Here is a 24,794-nt window from a genome sequence, read left to right on the forward strand (position 1 = left end):
TGCTCTGACAGGTAATGTCGATTTTTTGTGGACAGATAAATGCGACCAGGCTTTTAGAGAATTGAAAAAGTTGCTGTCAATTGCTCCAGTCCTTCGAGGACCAAACTGGAATCTGCCATTCCAGATCTCATCGGACGCCTCAGATACAGCAATCGGTGCAGTCCTAGGACAAGAAGAGGATAAGAAGCCATATGCTATTTACTATATTAGCAAGAATTTATCCTCTGCCAAACTCAATTATACTGTTACTGAAAAGGAATTTTTGGCCGTAATCCATGCTGTTAATAAATTTAGGCATTATATTACAGGTTACCCTGTTGTGTTATATACAGATCACTCTGCTATTAAATATCTAGCAAACAAACCTGTCACGAATGCTAGAGTAACTTGATGGTTGATCCTGTTGCAGGAGTTTGACATCACAATTAAGGATCGACCCGGCAAGGAGAAACCTGTAGCCGACTTCCTCTCAAGAATACCCAAATCAAGCGAAGCAGCAGCCGTGGAAGATCAATTCCCTGACGAACATCTGTTTGCCATTGCCGTTCGCACACCCTGGTATGCTGACATCGCCAATTACCTTGCAGTGGGTAACTTACCCAAACACCTAACCCCTCAGGAACGAAAAAAAATTGTTCAAAAAAGCACACGGTTTTCGTGGATTGGAGACCATTTATTCCATACAGGGGCAGACATGCAAATCAGAAGGTGTATTCGAGAGGACGAGATCCTAGACATCTTAAAGGCTTGTCACAGTGGACCATGCGGGGGGCACTTTGCCGACAAGAGAACAGCACATAAGATACTACAGGCAGGGTACTATTGGCCCACAATCTTTAAGGACGCGAAAAAATTTGTGCAGGCCTGTGATAGCTGCCAGCGAGCAGGAAAACCTGGTCAAGCTGATGAAATGCCTCTGAGACCACAACTGGTTATTGAGCCATTTGAACGATGGGCTCTCGATTTCGTCGGACCCATTAATCCACCCTCAAACCAAAGGACATACATCTTGGTAGCAACAGACTATGTTACCAAATGGGTTGAGGCTGAATCATTAGCTAGGGCTACAGAAGATTCGGTAATACAATTTTTGTTCCATTTGTTTGTACGTTACGGACTTCCAAGAGAAGTGATTACAGATGGTGGACCACAATTTGTTGGAAACAAACTAGCTGCAACACTTAACAATTATCACATCCAACATAAGATTACTACCCCCTACCATCCGCAGGCAAATGGACAAGTAGAAAACAGTAACAAGATAATTGAGTCAATCTTAACAAAAACCATCGCATCACACAGGCGTGATTGGGCTGCTCGGCTACCTGAAGCTCTGTGGGCTTATAGAACCACATGGAGAAGTACGACAGGCTATTCACCTTATCAATTGGTGTTTGGGAAACAACCAATTTTTCCTATCGAATTTGAGATCCAAACACTACGAATTGCACAAGAGGTCGGCCTAGATCTGAATGAGGCACAGATCAATCGACTATGACAAATCAACGAATTGGATGAGGTTAGGCTCTCTGCATTACAAAACACAGCATTAATCCAACAGCAGCGAGCTAAGTGGCACGATGCACTTATAAAGAATAAAGTCTTCCATGAAGGAGACTGGGCTCTGTTATACGATTCTCGGTTCCAGGACTTCCCGGGGAAACTCCAGACTCGCTGGCTAGGACCATATGAGATCCAGAAGGTACACGACAATGGGACCCTCACTCTGACCACGATTGACGGTTCTGGACATACGTTCAAAGTAAATGGCCACCGAGTTCGTCTCTATCGAAGACCCCTTACTCGGGAATCCTTTTGTCAACAGCTTCAGCAAGATACTGATTTGGAGATCCTAGGAGAGGAAGTGAAATCTTCCTCACCCATAACTTAAGCAATTTGTTTTTCGTAATTTGTACATAACATCCAGTACATATGTTCTTTTCATCTTTTGTTTGTAGTATTTTGGTTAGGCACTGGTTTGATTTTGCTGTTCCTTTTTAAAAGGAACAGCACCTGTTTGATTTTGCTGTTCCTTTTTAAAAGGAACAACACCTGTTTGATTTTGCTGTTCCTTTTTAAAAGGAACAACACTTTTGGTGTTTTGTTGTTCCTTTGTAAAAAAAGTAACAGCACTTGTTGTTTGTGCTGTTCCTTTGCGAAAAGGAACAACACTTTTTGCTTTGCTGTTCCTTTGCGAAAAGGAACAGCACTTTTTATTTTTTCCGTTCCTTTGCGAAAAGGAACAGCACGTTTGTGTTTTGGAATTTTTGCTGTTCCTTCGCAAAAAGGAACAGCACTTTGGCATTTTGAAATTTTTGCTGTTCCTTTGCGAAAAGGAACAACACTTTTTCGTTCTGCTGTTCCTTTGCGAAAAGGAACAACACTTTTGGTTTTTGCTGTTCCTTTACGAAAAGGAACACCACTTTTTGGGCTTTGCTGTTCCTTTGCAAAAAGGAACAGCCCGTGTGGATTTTTGCTGTTCCTTTGCAAAAAGGAACAACCCGTGTGGATTTTTGCTGTTCCTTTGTGAAAAGGAACAGCCCGTGTGGATTTTTGCTGTTCCTTTGCAAAAAGGAACAGCCCGTGTGGATTTTTGTTGTTCCTTTGCAAAAAGGAACAGCCCGTGTGGATTTTTGCTGTTCCTTTGCGAAAAGGAACAGCCCGTGTGGATTTTTGCTATTCCTTTGCAAAAAGGAACAACACTCTTTGTGCTTTGCTGTTCCTTTGCAAAAAGGAACAGCACTCGCATATTCCTTTTTTTTCAAGATGCAAAATGTCTTTAATTCCGCTATTTTCCGCAAGACGAATCATCCACATGCTCAGACACCATCTATTTGGACGTCTTGCGATTATGCTCTCCTAAATCCTTTAGATATAGCAATGACATTATGTAATGAACTTAAAAGCATGTTATACCGAAACCTACATATCATAAATCGCTATTGTTTTAACAGTCAGCAGATATAAGAAGATAAGAGGAGCGACACTAACTTTCGTCTTTACTGTCATTATCTTGTTCCTGAACCATGGTTTGGCAATTTTTATCATGTCGATTTCCCTAAAAACTTCCTTGATCATCATTGAGGAATATGAGCAAGCATTTATATCTGTCTGTTGGGATTGTAAGACTTCTTCCACCATTCCCCGCTCTTAAGGAGTGCGGAGCCACCCTTATGTGTAATTGAACAAAGAAAAAGAAGTGTGCTGCAAAAGAAGAACAAAAGAAAAAATAAAAATAAAGATATGAAATCGTCAAATGCAGGATAGGGGGTCTCATTCAGAGCCAGCCTACCATGATCATAAGGATGGAAGCGAAGTGGCATTCCCATTACGGCCACCACACCAGGGATATGGTCCAAAGGAAAAATAACAAGCAAACCTTGGAACAGGAGGTCTCATCACGAGCCGGCCTGACCACGTTTCGTGCCTACCTTGTGAATGGCATTATGGTTATCTGGTCACCAAACCAACATAATGGCCTGCATTTTGACGAAGCACTCTTCAGTACATACACAAAGGATAATGGTTCCGGAGGGTGAGATAAACAACTTTGCCAAGGTTATGAACACCTGTTGGCAGCAGAGCTCTGTTAATGGCATTGGAGTCGTAATATTTACACCAACAGGTATGATATTTAAGTCTGTTTGTCTTTTATTTCCTTTGCATGTATCATATGTCACACCCTGATATAATTATCGCATGAGTATTATCACCAATCATGGCAACGGAATTGACAATGACTACTGGAGACTTCGTACGGTTGATAGACGTCCAACCCTTGGTTCCTCATTATATCACACTGGCTTATCTTAAAAGCGATCCATTTTTCTGCCTCGATTTCGGTACTTCACTGTCTTTTTACAACATGGCATAATTTCCATCTGCTGTACTTTATGATTTGACTCCCGACTGGCTGCTGCTCCTCTCTTTGACGGTTGGGGGCAGCCTATCAGATCGCGGGGGGGGGGAGGTGACCTCATTACTCCAATGGTTACGTGGCTGCACATCATTCGGGCAAAATAACAACACGATTTAACGGTATGATGATCTCATTCTACGGACTGCCACCCACGATCTTTCTCTTTGATGCATGCTCTGCGAAAATCCTTCCTAAAATAGCATCGAGTATCCTCCCTGTTCGGTAAATACTGCGGACAGTTGCTGTTCCATTTCCGAGTTCATTTCTGAGAGTAAGCTATGGGCGGGAAAACAATCCGAAGAGAACCGCACAAGCTGATCGCATCTGATGCTGCCCGCGAAATTCTGGAAAATGCAGGATGGTTGAATTACTTCAACCGCCTGCAAGAATCGAACGAGGCTGTAGCGTTGGAATTCCTGAAAAATCTGCAGGAAAACCACTCTATAGTCGGAGGAAAGTGGATAGAAGTCACGGAGGACATCATTGCAGAAACCTCAGGATTACCAGCTGTCGGACTTTGATGGGAGCTGAAGAAGGAAACCTGCCCGGTAATGAAGCAGAAAACATCAATTCGGGACAATCTGTCCCCAGGGCACCGGAAGATGTTCCGGGAGAGGAAGAAGGAGTAAAATTAAAGGCCAAACCCTCTGCCGAGGCTAGGGAAATTGCAAAATTGAAGAAGAAACACCAGAGGATGCTGGGCACGATAGCCAGACTTCGGCAACAAATCAGAATGTTGAAAGCCAGTCTGAGAATACAAAAAACTGCAAGGCAAAAGAAAAGGACCACAGCAGCAAGAACCCCGAGGGTTAGGGTTCGTTTTGAAGGACGAAACCCCATCAGGAGACCTACTGTTGAGGAACAGTCCGCTGTTCCGAATGTTAATGAGGAACAGGGTGCTGTTCCAATAGAAACTGCTGTTCCATCTGGCCCGGAGGAACGAATGGACATTCCAATGGAACAGCAAGAGGCTCCGGTGGTAGGAGGACCACACCAACCCTTTGTTCGCATCAAAAAGGAGACGGATAGCAAAGAGGTTCAAACGGAAACACCCCCCTCGGGTGTAATTCGGGTCCTAAATTCGAAACAACGCAATAGGAAGGTCCAGGTTAAACTTCCAGCTTCTACGGCTGCCTGGAAGAAAGACCCGAAAACCAGGACCTTGCATAAAATGATGAAGGAAGCCCAGCAGGAGGCCGAGCAGTTGCGAGAACAGACGGTCCCCAAGGAAAGATATGAGGAGCTCCAACAACAACTTCGAAACATCAGTCAGTCTGAAAGCCAGGCCTTTGAAGGATGGCAGAAGGAGCAGGAAAAGGTTGCTAAGGTAACTCGTCGACTAGATAGTATTGTTAAGCAGATGGACACCTTGTGTTCCTTGTATACTGATGTTTTGACTTGTAGAGCCCCTGCTAAAAATTATGCTTTGTTTTTGCTTGAACGTTATTTGAGATTAAAAATAAAAGCTGTTAGGGCAGGAGCACCCATCCATATCAACACTGTTAATGATTTTATAGATTGCTGCAAGCACTATGGAGTTAAAGTTCAAAGATTGTTATGTGAATTCTACTTGCACAACCTTGTCTTAGACCAGGAAATTGATTTGAATCCTGGCCCTTTCATTGGCGATATACAATTTCAAGCCTTTATCTCATTTGGGGTGAATCAGTTAAAATGGTTTAAAGCTTACAACATCTTTCAGAGGCAAGAAAATAGTTTAGACCTTTGGGTACGAGCTGAACCTAGGGACCCAGCAGCATTATGGAGAGAGCATAGGAGTATGATGAGGATCCCAGGTGTCATGAAGATATTAGGTCCCATGCATGAAGACTTGATCCGAAATGGTCTGGAGTATTTCCTGACTATTAAAGACCAGGCCTTCCATGCTGCAAAGTTTCGATACCGAACCTCTAACCCAAACATCCAGCTCAGGGAACCCTTTAACTTTGAGAATTTTGAATTGGCTGCCAGTCGATTGAGTCTCTATGGGGAACGGATTCTGCGAGCAGGCCCATTTTGGTTGGGATATCGGTTTCGCAGTCCAATTGTTTGGCATCCTGCACCTGGATATCAGGCTCTATATGAGATGCCTGCAGATCAGTTAGACTAGTTCTTTGACCATCTAGTTGCTAATCATGGTTGTCGGCCTCTTCGAGAGATCCCTTCTCCGGCCTACTCTCTCACAGCCCTGCATGTCAATTACAACGTTTTCATGAGGACATGAAACAGGGTAAGCAGGGGGGTGTGTGGAGCACCTGGAAGGTATGCTTTTTGATAAGTAATCTAGTGGTTTTTCAATACTATTTCTAATCTTTTCTGCATATTGAGCCTAAAAACATAAGGGTTTTGGTAAATTGTGTAAAAATGGGCAAATAAAGCTTAATTACTAATAATCGATGTTTTCTATGCAGAAGGACGCGGAAATAGGGGATTATCGATTAAAAACGAGAAGCGCAAGGAAAGTAACTTCTGCCCCGTCGACAGGGAACCAGATGCGGACAAGATCAAGCAAAATTGGAGCCGAATAACCCAGGAAAAGGATGCAGGATATCGTGACGGAGAACGCAAGAAGGAAAGAGGAGACCCGAACGAATAGCGAATCCCTCAGGATCTTCGATCCTGAGGGATCGCTGCTTTAAGTTTATCTTTTGTATCTAGACATCTCCGTCATTTCTGTTATATAAAGGCACCACGCCACCGAGCGTGGGAGGAGGACTGTTAATTAATTAAAAACTCAGAACGATTTTGATCACTGAGCTTTTGTAAGATCTGATTTTGTACACTTTTGTTAATGCAATCAATATAAAGGATTTGGTGTTCACTTCGTTTCTACATCTGAAGTAACTCTAAGCAGTGTACCATCGTAGCCAAGGGCCCAGCTCCGACGGTCACTCGCTGTTGTATCATACGGTGATTTGTGTGGTTTGCATATTTCTTTCATTACAGTAATCCGATATCTCTTTGTTCTAATAGACTATGTTTCTTAATTAATATTTGAAATCCGAATAAGTTCTTTAATTCACGTCTCTGTATTACACAAACTGAATCTATTCGAATTGCATTTCTACAGCAAGATATTGGTATGAATGTTATCATTATTGGATTCATATGAAATAAGTATTTGTGAGGCTTGACGATAATATTATCTTGTTCAGAAACACAGTCACATCACACATTACTCTCGGATCGCTGCAGTAGTATAGACCGTGTACATACTTCAAGGTTTGCTGTTCCTTTTAGATCTGCTGTTCCTTTTAGGTTTGATGTTCCATTCGGATCTGTTGTTCCTTTTGGGTTGCTGTTCCATTTGGGTTTGCCGTTCCATTTTATATGATTGACGTTTCCTGTTTATGATAGTTTGCTGTTCCCCTTCATTACTGTTGTTCCATTTCTTTACTGCTGTTCCATTTTAAGGATTGCTGTCCCAGTTTACTTTCGCCAATCTGCCTTTATTGCTTTTGCGTGATAGCAGGCCTAAGGCTGTCGTGAGCCCAGCAAGACGCTGCCTAGCTCCCTGACCTATAAGCCCATGCTTTGGTTTTCTTTCTTTATCAGTTTCTAAAGGGAAGGGTTATTGGTTCCGTACCCTTGACTGATCATCTGCCTTGTGTGATTTCATTTCCTGAATTGATTTAGTTACAGCTTAGTGTTTGTTTCCTTTCAAGTTATTAGAATGCTATACTGCCGAGCACTACTTGGACAGAACAGCCTCGGATTGAGTTACTCCTTGCAAGAACAAAACGATCCCGGATTGACTTAATAATGTGGAATAATTGGTGGTGTGAGAGACCCTAGTTATAGCTCTACAACATACTAGCATTTGCACCAAGAGGCGCAAAGCAACGCTAATAGGCGATGTGAATCCTGAGTCCATCCCCGTTTGAGTGAAACATAGCTTATCAGAAAGTGACAAGTGGTAGAGGAAGAGTGGTATTGGAGGTATGGATATTGGAACTTTTAAAATGAGACCAAAAAAAATACTTTTAATATTCAGTATGTCCAAATACTGACTTTTAGGTTATAAAGCAGATGTGTCTTTCCATAAAGTGGTTGAAAATTAATGATTGAAGAGTTTTGCAATACCAAAACTCCGAAACATATAACATTGTCACTTTATAGTAATAAACCTATTATATAATAAAAGTTCAAAATTTTTAAAGTGGTTGTAGTTTATTGCAAGTACAAGATCTTCGAGAATTAACCCACTAGATTATCCTTGTAATTAGAATAAAACAAAGAAGTGAGCGTTTTATTATAAAGGACACAAATTTTAACAAATCATAGAGAAAACAGTATCAATCGCCCGAAACTTTAAGGAAATATCCGTACATACCTTATAACAACAATCAAGCCATAGTGTACAAGTGCATATAGGTATCACAGGTTTTGATGTTGAAGGTTTAAACTGTTGGGTGTGTGTTATATTATTTCCAAGACTATCCTAGTGAAGTTATGAGGGTCGATAGGCGCCCCTTCGTTGTGTTGGGTGTAGCGCAGGGGTGGGGGGTGGCAACCCCCTTTGTTGGGGGGTTTGAGGGGGCCAGTACCCCCCCTCTATACGTGGTTCGAGGTAGCGCTCTGAGGAATTGTTTACGGAACCTATATTAGGTGGGTGGACCTACCTATGGTTTTGTGCATGGTTTTCACACATTGTTTTGGGCATGATGATTTTCTGCCCATGGTATTTTGTAGATTCAGTCAAGGGAACTACGATTATTTTGTAATCCATGGTTAATGGATTGGGGTTTATGGATGCTTTGACATGTATATATATGTCTTGTAACATTGAAAGGAACATAATGAAAAATCAATATGGTAGTCCCAGTTTTGGGATCCGGGGAAAAATCTCTGTATATATCTATTTTATGTTTTATGCTCTCGCCATTGTTTATTTTCTGCTTTAGAATTCGTATGTAGTTAATTTCTATATGGGGTTAAAAACCACATTTGGTATCAGAGCTATTTTGACTTCAAGGGGACACCTTTGCTGCTGAGGGGAATTTCATGGGACAGATTCTTGTGGTGAAAGAAGATGGCGAGTAGTGGAGAGATAGAGATCGAGAAATTTAAGGGTCATAGTTTTGAGTTGTGGAAACATAAGATGGAGGATCTCCTGGTGGATAAATATCAGCGAATTGCGGTAGATTTGGGTACTAAACCAACGACAATGTCAGCTGAAGACTGGGTGAATTTGGATTGGAAGGAAAAGAGCACAATACGATTCTGTATCTCAGATTCAATATTGTTGAATGTATTAGTGGAAGTTTCAGTGAAGTCTTTGTGGGACAAGTTCGGGAATTTGTGCCAATCTAAGTCTCAAGTGAATAACTGTTCGTATGAAACAAGATGTATAACCTAAGGATGAAGGATGGAGACTTGATGACAGAGCATCTGAACACCTTTAATACTATGGGAAGCCAATTTTTCTCTATTGATATAAAAATTTCAAATGATGATAATTGCATCAGCTTGTTGTCTTCTCTACCAAATTCATGGGATAGTTTGGTTGTTGTAATAGGTAGCAATGCGATTGCCTTGCACTTTAATGAAATAGTCTCATCCTTGCTATCGAAGGAGATGGGATGAAAAAATATGGAGGGTTAGAATGGTGATGCCTTGTCTGTACGAGGATGGTCCCTGAACAAAAACTAAAATAAATCCTTGAGTGGGAGATCTAAATCTAGAGGGAGATATAAATCTCCAGGAAAACCTATAAAGGTGTGGTAGAAATGCAGAAAGGAAGGGCACTTCAAAAAGGACTGTAGATCTAAGGCTCCAGAGAAAGGAAAGGGATCTAATGATGCTCCTTTTATAAAGGTGAAAACCACCTCAAATGAAGGTGGGGATGCATACTTTGCTTCTTCTTCAAGTACACATGTATATAATGAGGTATGATTGATTGACTCAGGTGCATCCTTTCACTTCACTATCCGTAGGGAGTGGTTCTGCAAGTATGATACATATTCTAGTGGTGATGTATTCTTAGGGGATGACAGGAAGGTTAGAATTGTCGGTTGTGGAAAATCCAAGTTGAAGCTGCAAGGTGGAAGGATTAGAATGTTGGAAATAATACTGAGAGGGGGGGTGAATCAGTATTATCAGATCAATCAAACTTTTCAATGCTCAGAAACATATACGCTACTTCAGTTAGGTGAACCGGCGTGTACACGCTACTGTGGTTAAGTAAAACAGCGTATAAGAAGAAAACTCATAATTTAGTTAGCTTATTCTTCAGTTAAGTTCATCAGGACATTATTCACCACATTAACAGTAAGCAGGTGCAGTATAACAGAACAGATCAAAAACCACACACATGAACACCAAGATATAAGGTGGAAACCCAATGTGGGTGAAAACCACCTGCTGCAAGTTGTCTCTATCTTTCTTTAATAAGAAACTTCAGTTTACAATATTTTGTACTGGTGCAGCCTTGTACCAGTACGCAGGCTACAACCTGCAGAAGGCTACAACCTTCTCTCGTTCTCCAAACTTCCTTGGAAGGGAGCTCCAACCCCCTTTGCTCTTGTACTAGCCAAGATACTAGTACGTAGGTGCTGGCCTACAATCTTCTTTCTTTCAGGTATCACTTTTCATACATTTTCAGACTGGATATTCCTGAAGCACATCATTCAATCTGTAGAACCCAATTCATTCAACTTTCATAATAGATCCATGAAGCATAAAACAACCAATACTAGAATTATCAAACTTTGAATCACTGAACCACTGAACCCTGTCAATCACCAGATACCAGAACCCAGAGCAGTCTACAGAACTCTGCAATAACAGTCAGATCCAACTGCAAAACCCAAAATAAGCTTTAAGAGATATACGCTACTTCAATGAGCGAAACCCGCGTGTACACGCGTTTTTACTTAAGCCAACCTGCGTACAGATCTAAAAATAGATTCTCTCAACTTGCAGCTGTACCAGACATCAGTTAGATCCAAACATAATATTGCGACAGTATGCAGATCTAGAAATACGCATAATCAACCATATCATAATAGAGCATTTCAAACCATTAGATCCCGATTTGTCCTTAGATCTAGTCTTCCATCCGCCGATGTGATTTCTCCTTAGCTCATATCAAGCAACCCGAACCCTGCATATCAGATCTCTTTCTCTCTTAGATATTCAAGCCTTGTCGAAAGATGATATTGCCTAATGATCTTCTTCTCCTTATATAGCCTTAGGCCTTTCTCAATACCAAGAGCCAAAACCATAGTAACACAATACCATCAACTTTAAAACTAGGGATCGACACGCCCGTCGAGACATAATGGTCCGAAATCATAGGCACAACTTCCAAGGACTAACCACCATGGACCAAAAGAACCTTTCCACATACACGCTCTTTTTCTGAATCGAACTAGCGTGTACACGCGACTTGGGCTTAACGAAACGGCGTGTATGAGCTTCCTTGGCATGCTGTACTGAGATCTGTCTTCTGATTAAGTTGCCATCACCTGTACCAACCTCTGAGTGAGTTGCCATCAAGGACAACACTTAAATCAAAATGCCAACAATCTCCCCCTTTGGACTTGATGGCAACCACCACACCAAGTCACTCTCCCCCTTTGTCATCAAGGGCAAAGGGCTGTGCTCCCCCTGAGGACATGCTGATACCTCTGCTTGGCTGTGCTGACTCGTGCTCCCCCTGACAGTAGGCCAGATCTGCAAAAGATGTTCTTCAACAAGAACCAAGACTTATACACCATAAGGGACCGTCCTATCACCAAAAGACTCAATACATACATCCATACTCCCTACCAAGAGGGGACATATCAGAAACAACCAATTATATTACAGCATTCATCCCAGGCATAGTGGGGAAACCAACATAGGCCGTTACATGACCTTGACACCATAAAAGAAATATGACAAGAGAGATACATGACATAGAGACAACAGATCTAGACCAAGACTTAGGAAAGGCACCAGCAGCATCTGATAAACATTTTGTTAGATCAGTAACCAAGATTTCTTTCTGAGCTCCTTCTCCTGAAACCAACAACCAAAACATCTGAATGCCAACAATGCTTTATGAGACTTTTAAGCTGCTCCCCCTAAACCTGTGCCTGTTGCACTCCCTGAAACTGTGCCTGAAGAATTCTGACATTCCCATTGCTGTTCAGAACTCCAGAGTTTTCCCTTGCTGTTCAGAACTTCATATACGCGATTTTTCCTGTATAAAATAGCGTATGTACGCGGATATACTTTCTGCAACAAGCGTCCAACATATACGCGACTTACCCATCATGAAACCGCGTGTATACGCGCATATCCCTTCCGTAACCTGCGTATACCAACTTTTCTGTAGAACAAACAAACTTCAACAACAGGATGAAGCATCAACTACTCCCAGCTTTTGTCTGAGATATTCAAAAGTTTCCCTGGGCAGTGGTTTTGTGAGAATATCAGCAACTTGCTCCTTAGAAGGAACATACTCCAACTTGACCTTCTGCTCAAGCACTTGTTCCCGAAGAAAATGGTACTTGATTGGTATGTGCTTGGTCTTTGAGTGCATGACTGGATTCTTTGAAATGCTGATTGCACTTGTATTATCACATAAGATAGAGACAGGTGGAGTGCAAGTGATTTGAAAGTCCTGCAAGGTCTGCATCATCCAAAGAAGTTGTGTGCAACAAGATGCTGCAGCCACATATTCTGCTTCAGCTGTAGATAAGGCAATCGAACTTTGTTTCTTGCTGAACCAAGATACTAATCTGGAACCCATGAAGAAAGCACCTCCACTTGTGCTTTTCCTATCATCCACACTTCCAGCCCAATCTGCATCTGTGTAAGCATGAAGAGTGAGATCTGTATTTCTAGGATACCATAAGCCATAGTTTTGGGTCCCTTGAAGATATTTGAAGATTCTTTTGACTGCCTGAAGATGAGTTTCCTTTGGGTTGGCTTGAAATCTTCCAACCATTCCTACTGCATGTGTAATATCTGGTCGAGTACCTGTCAAATAAAGCAAACTCCCAATCATGGATCTATAAGTGGGTTGGTGAACTGCTGCTGATTCATCATTTGCACTGAGGCTGCATCCTGTAACCATGGGTGTACATACTGGCTTTGACTCTTCCATGCCATACTTCTTCAAGATCTGCTTGAGGTATTTGGTTTGAGACAAGAAGATACCTCCTTCATTTTGTTGGATTTGCAATCCAAGAAAATATGTCAATTCTCCAAGAAGTGACATTTCGAATTCTTTCTGCATAACCAAGGCAAAGTTTTGACTCATGGTCTCTTCATTGCTGCCAAAAATAATATCATCTACATAAACAACAAGAATTAGCAATTTGTTATTTTCAACTTTTATATAGAGATTGCTATCTGCTGATCCTTTTGAAAAGCCTTGTTGGTGAAGATATTTGTCCAACCGATAGTACCAAGCCCTTGGAGCTTGTTTGAGTCCATAGAGTGCCTTTTTCAATCTACATACAAGGTTTGGGTCATTCCCAAGAATGAAACCATCTGGCTGCTCAATATATACTTCTTCTTCTAAGTCTCCATTCAGGAAGGCTGATTTCACGTCCATTTGAAATACCTTGAAATTTTGAAAGCTTGAGAGAGCAAGGAACATTCGGATGGCCTCTAGTCTTGCCACAGGAGCAAAGGTCTCTTCAAAATCTATTCCTTCTTGCTGTGCATACCCTTTACAAACAAGTCTGGCCTTGTTTCTAATTACTTCTCCATTTTCATTTAATTTATTCTTGAAGACCCATTTTGTTCCTATTACATTCTTATCTTTTGGTCTAGGAACTAATTCCCAAGTGTTGTTCTTTTCGATTTGCTCAAGTTCTTCATCCATTGCTTTGACCCAACATTCATCTTTGCATGCCTCTTTCACATTTTGTGGTTCAATGGAGGAGAGTAGTGCCAAGTAGCTTGAAGCTTCTGCAAGTGTCCTTCTTGTTTGTACTCCTGCTTCTTTCTGCCCCACAATCTGAGTTTCTGGATGATTCTTTTGGACATATCTGGATGGAGTCTTCTCTTCCGTTCTTGTCTGCTCCTCTGGTTCTTCTTGAGATTCTTCTTCTTCTTGAGGTTCTTCTTCTTCATTATTTCGCCTTTGAGAGTAACCTTCATCTTCTTCAATGTCTTCATGATGAACTTGCCTAGGAATATATCCCTTCTCATCAACCACTATATCAATACTGTCAACAATTCTGCCAAGTCTTTTATTGTAGCACTTGTATGCTTTGCTATGTGGAGAATAACCAAGAAGAATGCCCTCATCTGCTCTAGGTTCAAGTTTGCCAAGTTGCTCATCAGTATTCTTGATATAACATTTGCTCCCAAAGATTTTGAAGTGCTTCACGGAAGGAGTTTTACCACTCCAAAGCTCATGAGGTGTTTGAGTGCTGTTTACTCGGACATTTGTTTTGTTAAGAATAATAATAGCAGCATGTGCAGCTTCACCCCAGAAGGTTGCAGGAGTACCTGATTCATCGAGCATAGCACGAGCCATTTGTTGGATAGTTCTGTTCATTCTTTCCACAACCCCATTTTGCTGAGGAGTTCTAGCTGTAGAGAATTCTCTTCTTATCCCATGTTCATCGCAGAAATCGAAAAATTCATTTGATGTGAACTCCCCACCTCTGTCAGATCTGAGGCACTTAATTTTGTGTCCTGATTCATTTTCAGCCAATGCTTTGAAGGATTTGAATTTTTCGAATGCTTCATCTTTGTGCTTCATAAGCCCTAACCAAACAAACCTTGAGAAATCATCAATGAATAATATCAGATATTCTTCTCCTCGAGGTGTCCTTTTCCTAAATGGACCACATACATCTGTATGGACTAGCTCAAGAGGCAAGCTAGCTGATCCTTCCTTCTCTGGAAAGTTAGTTCTGGTTTGCTTTCCAAACTGACAAGATTTGCATATGGTGTTGTCTGGAATTTTGATATCTGGAAGATCGCGAACTGCCTGATATTTGCATGCTTTCCTTATTTGTGAGAAACTTAGATGTCCCAACCTTCGATGCCATAACCAGTGCTCTTCATCCTTGCTAAGATAGCATTGTTGTTGTCCTTCTTCAAATATGTACAGATTATTTGGAGTTCTTTTGCCTTGAGAACTGTTTTTCCTGTATCAAGATCACGAACAAGACATCCATTCGATCTAAAAATAACCTCGGTTTTTTGATCACACATCTGGCTGACACTTAGAAGATTATGCTTCAATCCATCAACATATAAAACATTTCCAGCCTTGACCTTTTCTTTCAAAGGAGCAATACCTTTTCCTTTTATAGTTGCAGGAGTATCATTTCCAAAAGAAACTTTCTTTCCCTTTTCTAAAGTAGAATAAGATTCAAGTTTTTCTTTATCACCTGTCATATGTTTCGAACATCCACTGTCAATGTACCATAGATTTTCCTGTCCTTCTGCATAAAATGCTATCCCACATCTTTCTGTTTGAGGTTCCTTTATTCTCCATGTTTTGGTGCTTGTGGCTTGTTCCTTTTTCTCCTGAAACCTGCTCCTGCATTCAGAGTCTTTATGACCAAAATTATTGCAAATAGAACATTCAACTTCATTTTCAAGAACCGAAAAGTTGTTATAGGTCCTTTTTGTAATCCCTGTCATACTTCTTTGTTTTTGAGCTTCCCTAGTCATGATTGTTTTATATGCAACACATTGAGCTGCTCTGTGACCAAAGTTGTGGCAAGAAAAGCATTGTCCATTGAAGAAGCTTCTGCGGTTATTGAATCTACCAGCCAACTGATTGTAATTTCTATTTTCATCTATTCTTGAGCCAAACTGAGAAGATTTTACCTGTGGTTGGTTGTAGCTTTTGTTCATCCTTAAGGAGGATTGTCCCTGATAGTTTCTGTTTGTAATTCGTCCCTGCTTTACCTGATTATCTTCATTGTTCTTCCGCTCATTTCTTCTTGCTGCATCAAGATAACTTTTTGAGGTGGATGCTTGAGAGGTTTCTCCATTATAGCCCAAACCTGTCTTGTTTAGAGGAGACCGCTGCACACTGATAATCTCATCCAAAGTTTCAGATCCTTTGACAAATTTAAGATTAATAGCTTTTGTTTTCTCAATTTCTTTTCTGAGACCAACAATTTCACCTTCTAGTTTTTCAAGATGTTTTTCCTTTTCATCAATCTGAAATTGCAAAGTATCAATGATCACATTCTTTTCTTCTATGCCTCTCTTGAGTCTAGTGATTTCATTATAGAGATTATCCACATCTACAGCATCCTCATAATCATCATCTTCAAATGCCATTAACAGCTTATATTTATTACCTTGTTCATCTTCATCACTGTTTGATAAGCCATCACTATCTTCATGGGTGTAGTAGCTTTTCTTATTTGCACTTTGTTTCTTGTTCCATCTAGCAGGTTCTTTTCCTTTATCCTTATAAGGACATTGTGCAGCATAATGACCTACTCTCCCACAAGCAAAGCATTTGAAAGGTAGCTTACCTCTGAACCTTCCAGAACCCCTTTGAAGATTTCTGACAAAATTTGATTCTTCTTCCTCTTCTTCTGGAACATGGCTTGCTTCATAGTAATCTTCTTTTCCTGATGCCTTAAAAGCAGCTTCCCTTCTGTCAGATGGACCTCCCTTTCTCATTTCATAAGCGGTTAGAATTCCATGTAGCTGAGACATAGTGAGAACACGGAGATTTTCTTTTTCTTCTATTGCAGATACTTTAGATTCAAACTTGGGGGATAATGATCTTAGAATCTTTTGAACTACTATAGTTTCTCTTATTTCTTCACCCAAATTTTTCATACAATTAACAATCTCATCTACCCGAAGAAAATAATTAGCCACACTTTCATCATTATACATCTTGAGAGTCTCATATTGAATCCTGAGAGTTTGAAGTTTAGCTTGCTTTACCTGTTCATCTCCATCATAGCTAGTGATCATTTTGTCCCATATTTCTTTTGCTGATTTGAAGTGCATGACCTTCATGAATTCTGTTTGAGATATACTTCCTAATAGAGTACTGACTGCTTTTGCATTTGTTTCATACTTCTTTTTCTCAGCTGGATCTGTAGGAGTAGCTGAAGGAAAAGCATAGCCTGTTTCTACAATGTTCCAAACTTCTGTACCAAGAGATTGAAGATATGCAGTAACTCTTACCTTCCAATAATTGAAATTTGTCCCATCAAAAATCGGTGGCCTGATTGATGCTTCTTTCTCGTAGCTGCTCATGATGAATGATCTACCTTCAAGTGATCAAGCTTCTCTGAAGGAACTGCTCTGATACCAATTGTTGGAAATAATACTGAGAGGGGGGGTGAATCAGTATTATCAGATCAATCAAACTTTTCAATGCTCAGAAACATATACGCTACTTCAGTTAGGTGAACCGGCGTGTACACGCTACTGTGGTTAAGTAAAACAGCGTATAAGAAGAAAACTCATAATTTAGTTAGCTTATTCTTCAGTTAAGTTCATCAGGACATTATTCACCACATTAACAGTAAGCAGGTGCAGTATAACAGAACAGATCAAAAACCACACACATGAACACCAAGATATAAGGTGGAAACCCAATGTGGGTGAAAACCACCTGCTGCAAGTTGTCTCTATCTTTCTTTAATAAGAAACTTCAGTTTACAATATTTTGTACTGGTGCAGCCTTGTACCAGTACGCAGGCTACAACCTGCAGAAGGCTACAACCTTCTCTCGTTCTCCAAACTTCCTTGGAAGGGAGCTCCAACCCCCTTTGCTCTTGTACTAGCCAAGATACTAGTACGTAGGTGCTGGCCTACAATCTTCTTTCTTTCAGGTATCACTTTTCATACATTTTCAGACTGGATATTCTTGAAGCACATCATTCAATCTGTAGAACCCAATTCATTCAACTTTCATAATAGATCCATGAAGCATAAAACAACCAATACTAGAATTATCAAACTTTGAATCACTGAACCACTGAACCCTGTCAATCACCAGATACCAGAACCCAGAGCAGTCTACAGAACTCTGCAATAACAGTCAGATCCAACTGCAAAACCCAAAAATAAGCTTTAAGAGATATACGCTACTTCAATGAGCGAAACCCGCGTGTACACGCGTTTTTACTTAAGCCAACCTGCGTACAGATCTAAAAATAGATTCTCTCAACTTGCAGCTGTACCAGACATCAGTTAGATCCAGAACATAATATTGCGACAGTATGCAGATCTAGAAATACACATAATCAACCATATCATAATAGAGCATTTCAAACCATTAGATCCCGATTTGTCCTTAGATCTAGTCTTCCATCCGCCGATGTGATTTCTCCTTAGCTCATATCAAGCAACCCGAACCCTGCATATCAGATCTCTTTCTCTCTTAGATATTCAAGCCTTGTCGAAAGATGATATTGCCTAATGATCTTCTTCTCCTTATATAGCCTTAGGCCTTTCTCAATACCAAGAGCCAAAACCATAGTAACACAATACCATCAACTTTAAAACTAGGGATCGACACGCCCGTCGAGACATAATGGTCCGAAATCATAGGCACAACTTCCAAGGACTAACCACCATGGACCAAAAGAACCTTTCCACATACACGCTCTTTTTCTGAATCGAACTAGCGTGTACACGCGACTTGGGCTTAACGAAACGGCGTGTATGAGCTTCCTTGGCATGCTGTACTGAGATCTGTCTTCTGATTAAGTTGCCATCACCTGTACCAACCTCTGAGTGAGTTGCCATCAAGGACAACACTTAAATCAAAATGCCAACATAGAACACTTCCAGGTGTTCTATATGTTCTTGCATTAGTCAAAAATATGATTTCTATAAGCAAGATGGATGATGCAGGTGTAAAAACAATGTTCCAGAAAGATACCTACAAGATGATTCAGGGAGCACTGGAATATGGCGGGGAGTTCAGGTTAGAACTCTGTACAAGCTTTAGGGTAGCACTGTTATTAATGGGTGCAACAGTTTTGATATTTTTGAAAGTGGAGCAGAAAATCTAGTAGTCTTTGGAGAAAATACCATGCTGTGACATCAAATTCCTGGACATATTAGAGAGAAGGGCCTTCTAATTCTTCATGGTAATGGTATGGTAGAAGGTATGTCTATTTTATCTCTGGATTTTGATTTTTGTGAAAATTTTGTATATGGGAAGAAAATTCAGGCGCGTTTCCCCTTCGGAGCTAAGCGGTCGAAACATATATTAGAGCTTCTTCATAGTGATGTCTTTGGACCTGTGTTGGTTCCATCACTGGGTAACTCTATGTACTATGTATAATTTATAGATGACTTCTCAAGGAATACGTGGATATATTTCCTCAGGAAGAAATATGAAATTTTTGACAAGGTTTAAATAATTTAAGGCTATGGTGGAAAACGAGAAAGAGAAGAAGATAAAGGTGCCAAGGACAGACAACAGTGGAGAGGTTTACAAGAAGGAATTTGAAGAGTCCTATAAGAAGAGTGGTATATCACGACAAAATACTACTCCATACACAACTCAACAAAATGGAGTTACAGAAAGAATGAACAAGACATTGATAGAAAAGGAAAGAAACATTCTCAGTGGTGCTGAGTTAGGACAAGAATTATGGGCAAAGGTGTTGGAGACTGCATGTTACCTGGTCAATGTATCACCTTCATCAGTGTTGGAGGATAAGAATCCAAAAGGGGTATGAACTGGTAATAAACCCTCTCTTTCACATCTGAGGGTATTTGGATGTGATGCATATGTACATGTTCTAAAGGAGAAAAGAACCAAGTTGCATAGTAAATCTAAAAGGTGCATCTTTATTGGGTGGCTTAAAAAATTATAATATTTGGAACCCAGAAACAAGGAAGGTTGTGTACAGCTATGATGTGGTGTTTAGAGAGGTGAAAGATGTTATTAAACATGAAGTCCTACCAAAGGAACCTAAGAAGATAAATTTTGAGCTTCAGTAGGAGGAATTAGACTCTACAACAGAAGAGGAATCAGAAAATGAAGAGCCACAAACTCTAGCTAGGAGAAGATTAGTTCGAGAAAGAAGGCAACCAGAAAGGTATAGTCCAACTAATTTCTGTTTAAGTTTTTCTTTATCTATTACTAATCATGATCCCAAAACTGTCAAGGAAGCAGTAGATTTAGAGGATGACAAAATTTAGACTTAGGATCTGGTGGTGTTGTTAGCTGGAAGGAAACCCATTGGCAACAAATGGGTGTTTAAGAAGAATATGAATGTAGAAGTCAAGGTGGAGAAATATAAAGCCCGGTTGGTAGAAGAAGGTTATTCCCAAGTGTTGGGAATTGATTTTGGTGATATATTTTCTCATGTTGCCAAGGTAGATTCTATTAGATTACTTTGATATGTTGTTGCTACTTTTGATTTTGAGGTAGAACAAATGGATGTGAAGACAACATTTCTTCATTGGAATCTGGAAGAAGATATGTACATTAAGAAACCTGAAGGCTTTGCGGTGAAGGGTAAGAAAGAACTGATATGTAGGTTAAAAAAGTCTTTGTATGGGTTAAAACAATCACAAAGGATGTGGTATCAAAAATTTGATACATATATATAGGGACTTAGCTTCACTAGAAGAAAAGCAAATCACTGTGTGTATTTTAAATTAATTGGTGACCGTGTTATTTATTTGGTCTTGTATGTGGATGATATGTTGTTGATTGGAAATAACAAAGAAACTATCTAGGAATTGAAGACCCAATTGTCCTCCAAATTCGACATGAAATATCTTGGTGATGCAAACTATATTTTGGGCATGGAAATTAAATGAGATCGAGCAAAGAGGAATTATGTCAAGAAAATATTGTAGAGGTTTAATATGCAGGATAGTAAACCCGTGAAGGTTCCTACTCGAGTAGGTGTAAATTTGTCTGTTGAACAATGTCTCAAGGCACAAGAAGCAGAAGAGGACATGTCCCATGTTCCATATGCAAGTGCATTTGGTAGCCTGATGTATGCAATGGTCTGTACTAGACTATAAATTGCATTTGAGGAGGTTTATGTCAAAACTAGGGAAGTACCAATGGATAATAGTGAAGTGAGATTTAAGGCATTTGCATGGAACTAGTGATTATGGTATGTGCTACCAAGGAAGAACAGGATTGGAGAGAGTTTTGGACATCCATGGCTCTGTTGACGTAGGCTGGGCTGGAGATCTAGATCACAAAAGATCTACAAGTGGGTATGTGCTTAACCTTTTTGGAGGTGCATTCAGTTGGATGGGTAAGAGGTGGTTTGTAGTGGCACTTTCAACAACAGAGGCAGAATACATGGCAACCACTCATGCAAGCAAGGAAGTCATTTGGTTGTAGAGAATGTGTTCAAGGTTAGTACAACGATTTATAAGGATAGACTGTGACAACCAAAGTGATTTTTTCTTGGCAAAGAACCCTGCTTATCATTCAAAGACAAAGCACATTGATGTTCAATATCACTTTATAATGGATATGGTTGAGGACAAAAATGTGTTTCTAGTAAAGGTGGACACTTTGAAGAATACTACAGATGCATTGACAAAGTCTGTGAGCACTGAGAAGTTCTCTTGGTGTACAGAAACAATGGGTGTTGCAAGGCTGAACCAATGACTAAGCTCTTCTATGGAAATAAAACAACAAGTGGGAGAATGTTGGGTGTGTGTTATATTCTTTCCATGACTAGCCCTAGTAGTGAAGCAGGGGGGTTTGGGGGTGGGGGAATAGCCCCCCTCTATGGGGTCTAGGGCAGCACCCCTCAGAATTTTTTTTGGACCCTATATTAGGTGGGTGGACCTACCTATGGTTTTGTGTGTGGTTTTTGCACATGGTTTTGGGCATAATGGTTCTCTACCCATGGTATTTGTAGATCCGGTCAAGGGAACTACGGTTATGCTATAATCCAGGGTTAATGGATGCTTTGAAATGTATATATATGTTAGATTTTAAGCTTATGTGGCTGTATTTTTGAAAAACATAACTTGGATTATCCATCGTATTGTATACATCTTGTTGATGTTTCGAATGCCAAAGGGGATCCATCTTCAGGACATATATGAGTGATGATTGAAAGATGAGTTGGACCGACTAGGGAAGGTGAATAAATAATGAACGAACATAATTTTCTTTTAAAAAGGAAAGAATATTGATGTTAGAGGATTTTAAAATTGAGAAAATGAATACTATTAATGTTCTCTGTAGGGTTAATATGGCATTAATGGAATTACCTTTTGCACCATTAGTACTCTCTCCAGAGCCATAACTCCATTCCTTGGATATGGATCCAACAATCTTCATCCACCAAAACTTGGATGTTTCAAATATGCAAAGTATGGCATGCTCTTGCCTCAAGAAGGCCTAAAAACTATATCTAATTGAAATATTATTAGATTTAGGTTGTTTCAACACAACATTTGGTAAAGTTCAAAGCTTCCCATATAAGAAATTCATAGATCTGATCCACAATTAATTCCTGTATAGGGAATGGTTTCACATTAAAATAGTCCATAACATCTTCCTTTGGTGGAAATATTCTAGGAAAAGGGTCTACCCTAAACATTCTCTGCACCATAGGCAAAGCCATGTCTTTAGAGGAACTGGAAGTCATTGTTGTGAGAAGGAGGAGGAATAGCCCTGAGCTTTTCTAAACCCGATGTGTGTTTGTTGCATCCTATGTCACCTTCTTCGATTTCGAATTCGAGTTCAACGACCTTGAAGGTAGATAAAAAAGCGACAACAAAAATTTTTGGAATAAAATTCCACATTATATTTTATATATATATATATATATATATATATATATATATATATATATATATATATATATATATATATATATATATATATATATATATATATATATATATATATATATATATATATATATATATATATATATATCTATATATATATATATATATTAAACCTTAATAAACGTTAATTATCATCAACATAAGTAATATATGTAGATTGATACAATTGTAATTGTAATTTAAACAAACAAAAAACATATATTAAATATTAACACTAAGTAAAAAAAAATAAAATTAAAACTATTTTGCTTTTGTGTTAGATCATTTCCCTAATCATTCCCTTTCATGAAAATCAAGTAAGGAAAAAATTAAAAGAGAAGCTACATTATTTCCGAAAAGTTCTATTTTATTTTCATCTAGTCTCTTTTTATAAAGTTTTTCTCTATAAATTGAAATTGAAATTAAAATTAATTATATATAAAAGAGATGGGAGACAAATAAAAGGAAATGGTTGGGAAATAATGTAGCTTCTCTTTTAATTTTTCCTAACTTGACTTTAATGAAAGTGAAATATTAAAGAAATAATGTAAATTAGACTACCCATATCTATATATATATATATATATATATATATATATATATATATATATATATATATATATATATATATATATATATATATATATATATATATATTATGATTGACACTAAAATATTTGTTTTAAACTATAATATGTCAATTCCATATTTATCATTAAAAAAAATTATACATCTCTTTTTATAAATATCATTTTACTTTAATTATTCTTTATAATGTTAGCCTCACTCTCATAATAAAACAATTATAAATCCAAAAATCATAATTAAATAAATCAAATCTTGAGAATTAGGAGTTAGTTCCTCAAGCTAGGGAGTTTAGTTAGGATGAGAGATTCTCTCCAACTAGTTATCCTAGATTAGTGTTTTGTTGAGAAAATATCTCAACCAAGTTTGTTCAAGATAGATGCACTATCTTGAGACAAACTTCCTCATGTATTTATATGTATCATAAACATTATTTTAATAATGAAATTCATGAGAATGAGAGACTACTGGAAAGTCTCTCATGCCTTTTCCACCATGTCTAGTTTTTCTATATGTTTGATATTTATTTTATGAGTGGTTTATTAATTTATTAAATTTTCTACAATTAGTATCAGAGCAACGGTGGAATTAGTTAAAGCCGAGCATGAGCTTAAGGGCTTGATAGTTAATGGAAAAGCCTACAAATATGGAGCATGCGATTAAAGGAGGTCGACGTCTGTATACCTGAGTGGTGTTATGAAGCCTGTGAGATCCATCTAGAGATACGATCAGAAGAATCTGCCTACTGAGCCACGGGAACTGTGAGTTGTGGAGCTGGTGATGGTGCTTGTTGTTTGGGGCCCTTGTGAAGAACGAGTAGCGCTGGATCATTGAGTAGAGATGTGTATTATATGGTCCTGTCTAGCCTCAAACATTATTTTTATAGTGGAAATGGTAATGGCGGCCACAGCCGAAGCTTCGTGCGGCTCTTGAATCTTCCACGCGCATTTTATATATACACACAGTGTATATTGTTTCTCAAACCTCTGGGCGCCCCGAGTTTCAAATCTGAATTTACAAATTAGACCTAGAAGTTCTCTTATGTGAATCGAGGCATAGTAATACCCTAATCCTATAAATTTAGCGCGTGTGGCAGCACAACAGAATGAGTGTCGCAAGGTCTTCAAAGAAGAGAGATTGAAAGAGTGCTACAAGGACTTTAGAGAAGAGAGATTGTGTGTTATTCACTGGGGGGAGAACCAACTGTTGCATGTCTTCTTCATCCATGTTGACCTCTGCAATATTCTAAAGGGCGGCTACAGCTGCTACATGCGCATCTACACCAGGAAAACTCAGTAGATCAACTAAGCGCTTATACACCTGAGGTGCAAAAGGAAGAACAAATGGTTCGTTATCGGGATTGACAATCAGTCGTCCAACCAACTCAATATCATGGTCTTCCATGCACTGAAAAATTGTCTCAAGGCAATGCCGATGTTGAGCCATCACTGAATCATTATCTGGCATAAAGGAAAAATTTTGTATAACATTTGAAGCAGAAACATCACATTGTCGTCTCTCTGCTCAGCCCTCTTCATCAAGGTTGAACAATCCCTCTTCGTCA

The sequence above is a fragment of the Pinus tabuliformis genome, chromosome 6 (assembly GCF_031772625.1).
Source record: "Pinus tabuliformis cultivar Carrire ecotype Pingquan chromosome 6, CPIR1, whole genome shotgun sequence".
NCBI lineage: Eukaryota > Viridiplantae > Streptophyta > Pinopsida > Pinales > Pinaceae > Pinus > Pinus tabuliformis.